The sequence below is a fragment of the Phalangium opilio genome, unplaced genomic scaffold (assembly GCF_054372755.1).
Source record: "Phalangium opilio isolate 3A_F unplaced genomic scaffold, DU_Popi_V2 ptg000100l_1, whole genome shotgun sequence".
Lineage (NCBI taxonomy): Eukaryota > Metazoa > Arthropoda > Arachnida > Opiliones > Phalangiidae > Phalangium > Phalangium opilio.
Genome location: NW_028324203.1, coordinates 914,415 through 921,526, shown reverse-complemented (window position 1 = coordinate 921,526; position 7,112 = coordinate 914,415). Strand labels below are relative to the sequence as shown.

At 34.8% G+C, this 7,112-nt stretch overlaps 1 long non-coding RNA gene across 2 annotated transcripts; it reads left to right on the top strand.

The window, feature by feature from the left end:
• Positions 1 to 4,035: 4,035 nt before the first annotated feature.
• LOC149632399 (uncharacterized) lies at positions 4,036 to 5,730 on the top strand. 2 transcript variants are annotated; one of them, XR_016373845.1, is made up of 3 exons: positions 4,036 to 4,281; positions 5,104 to 5,169; positions 5,246 to 5,730. It is a non-coding gene; the product is annotated as an uncharacterized LOC149632399 (long non-coding RNA). The 2 variants fall into 2 exon arrangements; XR_016373844.1 differs by lacking the exon at positions 4,036 to 4,281 and having other exon boundaries at positions 4,706 to 5,169.
• Positions 5,731 to 7,112: the final 1,382 nt, after the last annotated feature.

Sequence of the window (7,112 nt, the reverse complement as noted above, 5' to 3'; positions counted from 1 at the left end):
GCCCAAACAACCAGACCAGAACAAGAAGACCAGGCCCCCCACAGTGGCTCGGATGTAACTTCCTTCGGGAGGTAAAGGGTCAACGAAGAATTTTATCGGCCCGTACAACCCGACAAGCCCTGCCACCGCATAAGGTTCTGCGTACCCTGCACCAGCTGGAGCACGTTCTCTTCAGTGAGGCCTTGACTTCGATGTCCTTCTCAAACTTAACAGCTGTTCGCTCGATCAACGTGGATAGGATTCGGAGCCGAAAGGCCCAAGATCTTCTTGAGTCAATGGAGGCATGTAGCACCAGAGTGCCTGAAAAAAAGCTAGTGGCCGACGCCCCGCTAGAGTGAATGCCACGTTGATGTCGTGAAATTGTTAATAAAACGCGGCGCTAATTACGATTTAAAGAGCGGCTTTCAGTTAAGATTTCGACTAAAATATCAAGTTTTGAAAATCAAAATGTCACTTTGAGCAAGATGCTTTTTACGCCAAAGATAAAAACAACTACCTTCAAAATTTCGATTTAAAGACATTAGCGGTAAAAGTAGCGGTAAATATTTCTGGTTTTAATTTAATTTTTGTTTATATTTATATTCTTGTTATTCTCTATTTATATTCTTGTTATTCTCTATTTTATTGTATATATTATTTGGTATTTGTTATTAAAAAATCTTTATTTATATGTTTATCTTTGTTTCTCAGACATACTTTAAAGGTTTTATGGCGGGAAATTCAAACAAGAATCTTACAGAATAACTAGACTGGTTTATTAAAAGAACTACAGCTTGTTTTGGGGGGAAAAATGGGTAAAACCCCTCTAAAGAGTCATAGCATGCTGGAAGGTAGGGTTGGTCAGGTAGGAGTTTAGCTTAATCTTTGTTTGCAAGTTTGGTGGATGAGGAGAGGGCGGCCATCTTGGGGTGGCGGCCATCTTGGATCCATGCGTATTTGGATAGTCCCTACTACTGATATAAGGTTGGAAGACTGTTTAGGTCCCCACTTGTAATCCTGAAATTAGCTCAAAACTTGAGTGTTAAGTTAGAAATAGGACTGATTACTTAAATTTCATTCTGATAATCAATATTTAAACTATAAAATTAAAATATACATGAAATTAGAAAATGTGTGTTTAAAAGACCCCACTTGTCTGTTGAAATGACGGTGATGGTCCCCACTCGTAAATTTATCGAGTGTGAAAAATGAAATTGAAATACCTGATGGAACCATATAGGCTTTGACCCTAATTCAAAATCTAACAATTTATACACAAATGTCCCCAGATATAAGGTTGAAAGACGGTTTAGGTCCCCACTTGTAATCCTGAAATTAGCTCAAAACTTGAGTGTTAAGCTAGAAATAGGACTGATTACTTAAATTTCATTCTGATAATCAATATTTTAACTATAAAGTTATAATATACATGAAATTTGAAACTGTGTGTTTAAAAGACCCCACTTGTCAGTTTAAATGACAGTGAAGGTCCCCACTTGTAAATTTATCGAGTGTGAAAAATGAAATTGAAATACCTGATGGAATCATATAGGCTTTGAAACTAATTCAAAATCTAATAGTTTATACACAAATGTCCCCAGATATAAGGTAGGAAGACGGTTTAGGTCCCCACTTGTAAACCTGAAATTAGCTCAAAACTTAATTGTTAAGCTAGAAATAGGACTGATTACTTAAATTTCATTCTAATAATCAATATTTTAACTATAACAGAAAAAGTTTCTTGTATTAGAGTGAGTTATTAAAGTCTTTGTGAGAGGAGGATTTATTTTGTTGTTTTTTTCCTGTGGATTTATAGACTTATATACTTTGTTCCAGTATTGGTTATCAGCAGTGGCTTTCAGCACAAGCAAAAATAGGTCTCTATGTAACGACGAACAAATATTTTGTTTCATTATACAGAATATCGCGTTTTAAAATCCTAAATATCAGTATTGCTTTCTTCTGATGGCAGTACGCAAAAACCTACCTCCCATAGAGACCTAGCATTGCTCGAACTGACCACCGAAGCTGGAATAGTGTATATATCGCGTCAGCTGCCGTCGGAGGTAAGGAGTAGAGCGAGGGGTTGGATATTTTGGATAAAATGTAGGGGATTTCGAAATCCAATTTGATTTCTTCGTGTATCGTTTGATTTCGTCGGATTTTGATTCATTTCAAGATTCGATAAATTCCCACGGATTTCGTCGGATTATATTTCCACGGATTTTGAGGTATTTCCTGTGATTTCCTCGTATTTTCAGATTTTTCTGTTGATTTCGTTGGATTCTGAGATTTTTTCTTGGATTTTGTGATTGTTTTAATGAATTTCGCGATGTCTTTACTGATTTTGTGATTTTTTTAAAGATTTTTTTATTTTGTTTTTTCTTTACTGATTTTCTGATTTCGTTATTTCGTTACTGATTTCGGATTTTTGTAAAATTTCGAAATCAGCGAAATAAGTTTGATTTCATTCCGGATTTCTGATTTTGTTATTGATTTCTTATTTCTTAAGTTGGATTTCGTGAATGACCGACCCCTCGGAGTCGCCTATCCTATAGCGAGAAAAAAATTTCCTCGCGCGTTTATGATTTCACAACAAAACGAGAGGAGAGGAGAATCTCGTCTGGTTGCCATCCATTATGACAGTGCAGAGAATGTAGGGGAGAATTATACACCTTCTGTTTTGTTCTGCCAACTACTGTTGGTTCTTTACATGTACATGAAAGAAACAGATGAAAATCGGGTTCGGGGTAGGAGTGTTGTTCAAAGACTGGTAAAAAGGAGACAGAAGTAGATTACCGTGGCGCGAAAAGTTTATTTTTGAATTTTGCCTCTGATTTCCAGAAATCTTATGGTTCAAATGTATTTATTATTATCTGGGAGAGTTTCTAATTGTGTTTGATAAGGCTAAATATGTTTAAAATTATATTAACGGCTTGTTGAAAATAAAATTTAACATAGAGTTGTAGCTTTAAGTTCATTTACTTCTGACAAGAAAATCTACGTGACGAATTGTAGGCGGATTTATATATAATGATAATGCATGAAAGGGATAAAATAGATCGGATAACAGAGACAGATAGCATCACTTGACGTGGGGCCTTTGGGACTTGGGCTAAATATATTTTTAAAAGTGGACAAGAAAATTTCACTCTTCGTTTCTCTTTGGGTACATTATGGGTTACTATACCGAAGGTTTACGAATAACTAAAAACGTGGACGTGGTCATGTGGTACACTGCAGGCTTGTGTTATGTGACTTAAGAGTCGCGTACAAGTGTCTTCATCGTTATCGGCGTTAATCTCTGTTGAAAAGGAGAATTAATTGTTGCAACTAATTGGAAGAATAGGAACTTGGCAATTCGGGCTTAACTCCGCCCCCAGCGCCATTATGGTATGTTTTTTAACAGAATGAAAGCTATATAAGCCCCTCCTCCTGGTAGGTTTTTTAGCACTACTGAAGGTAGACTGACGTTGCATGATGTAGTACTGCCAAGTCCCTATTATGGGTTTGATATAGCTTCTGGAAGGCTTCTGGTTTGTTCGCATTTATTTTGCAATTCCTTCACAACATGTTAATTTTGGACTAATTACACAAATTTAAAATAATCCTAATTAAAGTGTCGTTTAAATGGAAACTGGTTCCAAGCGTAATTTGAATTACCGCAGACATTTGTGAGATATCAAGGTTAGATTAATTACTTTTAGATGAAAACAGTGGGGAAGTTATTTTGTCTCGGTTATGACAGCTAATCCACCTTAATCCCAATCGTCTTAAGTTGGGGCTATCTCGGGATTCTTGGAGGGGATTAACTGGAAGAAAATTAAGAAATTCGTCTGTGGTATGTTACAGTAGCAGCCGACAGACGAATTTCTTCCCGTGCCTCTCCTCCACGAATCACAAGATAAGCCTATTTTCTGGCGATAGGGAATAAGGTGGATCATAAGTTAATAAGTTATTTTCCGTAAGTATGAAACTTATGCTAGAGACTTACTGAGAGCTATCGAGATGGACGCTAGAATTGAGTACACTCGGTTTTTTCAGTCCATCTTTCTATTTAGTCTGTGTTAAGCCTTTGTCAACGTCACTTCAACACAAGCTCTCAGTAACCAGTGACAAACTTATGGAACATATCTTATGACCTTATGGTGGATTGAAAATATTAATTAGTAATAATTCGTATTCATAATAAATTAGGAAAATTGAAGCGTTTAAATAGTTTTTAAAGCCATAATTAATTACTTGAGACTCAATCGCAATCAGTGCCTACAGATGGAAAGTTCAAACAGAGAGCTTCGAACGGTATGAGTCGTAGGATTTAAAAGTATTGTAATAAATGCCGGCGCGATTTATCTATTATGAATAATTGAGGATCCTACCTTTATTTTCTACTATATTTTCACTCTGGAAAATCTAGATGTATGAATAGACAAAAAGGGTAGAAACACTTAGTTTCAATCGTATTTAGAAACTGTGGGTTAAATATTTAATAGGCTTCTTTTTAAGTAATTGTTCAAATTACAAGGGAGGTAAATTAAAAGAACTAAGGCAATTTTAAAGCAAAATATTTAGTGGTTACAAATAATTTTCTTTTCAAGCCATTTTTTATTTTGAAATGTCGATAAATTTGGGAATGAAAACACCGTTATAAAGAAATTTGTTATAAATAAGTAAAACAACGTTAATAAAATACAATGCCAAACCAATTCTTCTCGAATTTTTTGCAATATTATTCGCATTTAGCTTCTTTAAAATCTCTAGTCTTAAATTGATATGTTCTAGCATCACAGAATTAATTAAGGTTTCTCTTATTAGCCTGTAATAATGAAAAGCTTCAATAGTAGGAAGATTTTTAGGGTAATCGCGCTAGTGAAAATTGTTTGTATCTTTCAAAATCTCAAAAAAACATGAATACCTTTAATATGTTAATTTCTTGCTGAGCTGTGCTAATTAACTGGCAACTAAATAATTATAAATAGCAATTAGAAAAATGGTTTTGAACTAATTAATTAGCCAATTAGCAATAAGACATAAAATAGTTAAATTCAATGATAAATTAGTCATCTATTTTTCAAGTAATAAATTACAATTTCAAATTTCTAATTATTTACCTGTATAATTAAGGTCAAAAAAACTGCAAGTAACAAATAACGCCTTAAAAGTGCCCATAGACTTCCTATTCCGCCTTTGGTAATGCATTTACCTTATTTTTAACAGTTTAAAGAACATAATAATTACATTCATAATCTTTATCCTTTAATTATAGCATATACTTAAGACTTTGCTCTCTCCGTTGCTTTAAATGAAGATTGAAAACTATAGCATTTCCAGTTCAAATATTCTTCATATTTAATTTAAATTTCCTCAAATTTGACGAACTAGACCCTTATTTTACTTACCAAAATGTTTTAAAGGTTCAAATAAGTATTCTTTTATGTTCAACATACCAAATAATGCTTATATTCAAGTAGTTATATTTGTCTGTTTAAATGAATCAAACAATTTTATTTCTACCTAAAGAAAACCAATACCTTAACATCAGATTGCACTTTATTACCACCGATGAATTATTAATTTTATATATATTTAACTGTGATAACTATAACCAACTGTATTTTTTATATATATATATATGCATTTATTACTCTTATATACAATTACTGTGAAAATTATAACCATTTGTAGTACAAGGCGGTAAACTCTGACTTTATGTAGCAAACAACAAATAAATAAAACATATGAATAATTCTTGGTGACGTCAATGAATAACTTTAACGGTTGCATATGTCAAGCTTAAAATTCAATGCTAATATCTGCAGGCAGTCTTGGATTTGCATGTTTTGCCAAGATTGTTTTTTTCCAAGAGCTTTCCATATTACATAAACTGATTATCTTCAGGAATCTGAAAGATTTCAACGATATTTTCGAAGCTTTCTCGTAGATTATTTTTTACATCGATAACTGACAAGCGTAATAAATCTTATTCCTACTAAATTAAGGAAAATTGTAATCATTTTAGTGGTTTAAAAAGCCAAATTTTGTAGCTTACTTCCTAAGCCTCGTTCCTTAACTTTAAGCGGACGTCCAGAATGCCAGAACACAGCCCACCCGATCACTTCTCTTCCTCGACCTGAGCAGGCTAGGAAATAAGACAAGTTTACTGGTCAAAAACCACTTTATTAATAGCTCAGACCATCTTTAATTCCTACTTTTATTAAAAAAATAATGTATGGGAACCACTATAATTATTTTCATATTAACACAAATTTCGACTCCAGGAGTCCAGTTGTACATTTTTGTAAACAGTGCTAGGCTGAGAGAATAGAGAGAGGTTTGGAATGGAGACCAGCCCACCAGATCACGCTTCTACCCCGTCTGCACTTCATGGTGTCCAGGGGCAAGAGTGGGAAATATGGCTGTTGCACAAGTTAAAAAATTGCCTGGTCCAGTTTAAAGATTAAATTGGAGTGGGATCAGTGATCCACGGTACCACTAAGAAAATTCCTGGGTAACCAGAATGCACACATTAACTCAATTTTATTAATCCACTTCTATATCTTAGCAGACGACGTGCTCTTTTCAATGTTTGGTTTATTCCAGGAAAAGAGGGTTGCTAGTATAATATTCAGTTAAAAAAACTTATTTCCCGCCTTGCCCGGTTCCACAAGAGCGTTGCGGTTGTTTGCCAAGCCTGATAACTGGCTTAGGCGAGACAGCATTGGCATCCATAAGAAATAGGAGTTAAATCTAGGGGACAGGTAGCTTCCCTCTTATAAATAGTGTCTGCGTATATAAGGAGGATACCATTTGCCCTTTTTCCCCCCTTTTTAGCTTCCCACCCCAGCTAATCACCTCCTCCAACTGTTCTCTTTGAGTGTACTATCATAGAACAACCAGTATTACTCCACCACGGTACCATATAGTATGCAAACAATATTATAGTTAAAGAAGTTTCCCTGTCACCATCCGCGAGAGGGAGTTCATTACAACCATACTGCTTAGCTAGGTTAGCTTTACGTACCGCGCAATGCGCGCGTAGTCTTTGTCAAAGATTGTAACGTTTGAACCAGCACTCCGGCATTTTATTTTTAACGTAGACGGTTGTATTAATAGTAGTCCTATCGTGGGTGGCG